Here is a 3,143-nt window from a genome sequence, read left to right on the forward strand (position 1 = left end):
CACAAGGCAACTCAAGCACAGCATCCACAAGGCAACTCAAGCACAGCTCCAGTGCGCGGAGGCACAGCTGTAGCGAGAGCACAGCCCCGCGCAGCAGACGGTCCGTGACTGCGTGATTCAGCCGTTGTCACAGAGCCATTTCTCCCCTCAGCAGCGCACAGCCCCGAGGCATCTCGGCAGCGCCCGGCTCCGCTCCGGGCTGAGGAGACGCGCCCGTCCCCGTGGCAACGCCTCCCGGCGCGGCGGCCGCTCCCGCGACCCTCTGCACGTCGGGCGGGTGGACGCCGAGCAGCGCCGGGGGTGGCAAGGAGCACCCCTACCCCGCGCGGAGAGTCGCCCACCGCTCCGTGTGCGCCGCGGCCGCCTGACAACTCACCGCGCCGCGTACCTTCCTCACCGACCCCGGCTGAGGGAAGCGCTCCGGCAGCGCGCGTTGAGAAAATGGCGGCTCCCGGCAGCCTCTCGGCTTTGCACGGCTCGGCGGCAGCGCCCCCCGGCGGGCTGGGGGATCGCGGCAGCGCGGCGCCCGCTGTCAGACGGCGGCACCCAGCGGCGGAGGGAGGGCAGCGCCTCATCCCTCGGCGGCCGCCGGGTCTCCCGTGTGCTCCTCGTGGGCTGTGCCGGTGAAACGCACGAGAGCCGAGCGACCGGAGAGCCCCAGCCCCACTCGGCATCCCGCAGGACGGGCGTCAGCACTTCCAGCTACGTAGAGGCCGGGCGTGGTGCTCGAGGGCCGCCGAAAAGTGGTGTGAGGGAGCGGTTGTCTGCCTGGAGTCCGTGGTGTCTCCTACAGGGGCTGCGCAAAGGCCGTGGTGCTGCTTTCTGAGGTACCCTGCAGGTGAGGGCTGCCAGCAGCACTGCTTGCTAACTTGGCCAGGAACTTGCCTTTTTTTTTTTTTTCCTTTAGATTCTGCTCTCAGCAGCTATTAAAGTCGTTGCATTTCATGTATTTGTACTCAAATATCCCAGCTCATACACAAACCTCAGGTTAGTCTCTTCGGTAGCTGTAGCCAGAACCATCTATTCATTTTCAAGACCAAGATGATTCTTCTGCAATATTAAAATATCCCACTAACCTTTCTTTTTTTTTAATCCATAGAAAATTGGGCGCTCTCGTGCTTTACAATCTAACTAAAGTCCTGTAGTTCTTACATTGCAGAACTGCAAAAATAACAAAGTAGTGGCTCAGGAAAGTAATGGTGTCGGTAAAGCTGTTCCTATACTTCAGGCATCTGGTGAGGTCACTGCAGCCTTCTCTCTCAAGAGAACAACGAGTTTTTCCAGTCCTGAGTTAGCAGTGTGTAGGCTGACATCTCAGCAGGTTGGCACTTCTCCTATCCGAAATCTTCGGTGTATCTGTACAGCGTAAAAACAAAGTAATTTCTAGATGAGCAAACCGACTGTACTGAAAATGCAGCCCATAGTTCTGGAACACAACTACAGAAATATTATTTAAGAATTAAAGTGATGTTCTTTGCTATGAACAGAGATGGCCTCAATGAATGTTCTGTGAAAACAATTTGCTTTAGGCACAGCTGGCTGAAATATTAAAACACACTTTTCTAATAGTCTAAATTGCTGTCTGTTCCATATACACATGCCATTTCTCTTTCTTGCTCTCTCTTTTAATTTTATTTCCTATTTACTGAAGAGGAAATAATCAAAAGTAAAAGGGCTGAGTATCAAGGTCAGTATTTGTGCATGCTAGAAAGAACTTGACTAAAAAAATCCAAGATGATAATTGTACTGATTTCAATATATGAGAAATAGCTGTATTTCAATAGTAGAGATTCCTATCAAACCAAACTCAGTTCACACCATAGCAAAGCATATTTATTTATTTAAAGATCTCAGAAATATTATGACATGGTGAGAGGTTAGCACTGCAACAGTGCAGAATGAGTGTGAATATTTGATCTTATAAATCCTCATCACCCCCACATTATCAATACATTCATTAGCAATGATTTTCACAAATGCCATTGCTTTGTTGAGATTTTGATACTTTTCCAAAGAGGCAAATGATTTTTAAATATCAAAATATTTTTAAATACATACAAGGTGTTTTTACAGTGACCCACTTCTGCGTTTTGATGTTTAAATCAAACATTTTGATCAAACAAAACCCAAAACTTCTAGTCACAATACACAGAACAGCCAGAATATAAGAAAACATAGCAGAAAAGAAAAATAATGACAACAAGAAGAGTAATGCTTATAAAATGTTTTACCTTCTACACAAGCTAGTTCTTGTTCTTCTGTGCAAACAATTTTAAGTTCAGTTTAAAATAAAATTCTGAATCAGTAAGTTGTACTGTAAGCCAAAACTAACAACATCTTTGGTGACTCAACATTAAAATTAATTGTATTACTTTGAAGTACTTTTCACAGTAAGCAGAGTTCTGGTAATTGAGCCAAAGAAAGTAATTAAACTTTGAGCAGAAAATCACAGGCAATATCTTTGTCAAGTTGAATTAGGTGTAGACAAATATTCCTGCTTGCTGTATTCATTCTTTCCTTTAAAATGAAACAAACTTGCTGGAATTGGTTGAGTAGTCTGTATTTATAAACAAAACAAAACAACAGACTTTGGTTTCCTGATTTCAAACAGAGATAGCCTCTCAGTGCTTTTTATTTGCTTTGGAAGGACTTGTATTTGCATGGAAGGACCCGTAACCACTGCCTACAAATCTTAACTCATCACAAAGCAGTTCCATTGGTTTGAGTGTCTTTGTTGTATCCCTGAATCTTATTCCCAGATAAACAAAAAAAGGAGCTGAAGTTTTACAAAGATGAAATATTTAGTGAGATAAGGTAATACCTCTCTCAATCTGATTGATGTACTTCATTCAGTAAGGAAAATCCTCTTACTGGATGGAAGTATAAGCATGAATAGATGCAGTGTGGTTTCCATAATACTGCGTACCTGCATGACGTACTGTAATGTATTTCTTTCAGCTCATGTAATTTATACTACAAATAGGTGAAGAAACAAGTCCGTTAGATTGAAAAGCATTGCGGATGGTGTGAACAGGAACATAGAAAGGAGTCATTATCCCTCTCCACTCAGCATTCCCTACACCACATTTACAATGCTGCGTTCAGTACTAGGGAGCCCAGAACAAGAAAAACCTTGAACTGGG

General features: G+C 45.1%; 1 protein-coding gene across 6 annotated transcripts in view; it reads right to left on the bottom strand.

Annotated features, from left to right (window-relative positions):
* LOC122182815 (X-linked inhibitor of apoptosis) overlaps positions 1 to 468 on the bottom strand; it is an 18,998-nt gene extending 18,530 nt beyond the window's left edge. For 3 of the 6 annotated variants that reach the window (XR_006180009.1, XM_042876401.1, XM_042876398.1), the window contains exon 1: positions 377 to 453. The gene's annotated coding sequence lies outside the window, so the exon portion shown is untranslated. Of the gene's footprint in view, positions 1 to 376 lie in introns of all 6 variants that reach the window. The other 3 variants (XM_042876399.1, XM_042876403.1, XM_042876404.1) reach the window with 3 other exon arrangements.
* Positions 469 to 3,143: the final 2,675 nt, after the last annotated feature.

Source organism: Lagopus leucura, unplaced genomic scaffold (assembly GCF_019238085.1).
Source record: "Lagopus leucura isolate 7727_CA_CO unplaced genomic scaffold, USGS_WTPT01 Super-Scaffold_100016, whole genome shotgun sequence".
NCBI lineage: Eukaryota > Metazoa > Chordata > Aves > Galliformes > Phasianidae > Lagopus > Lagopus leucura.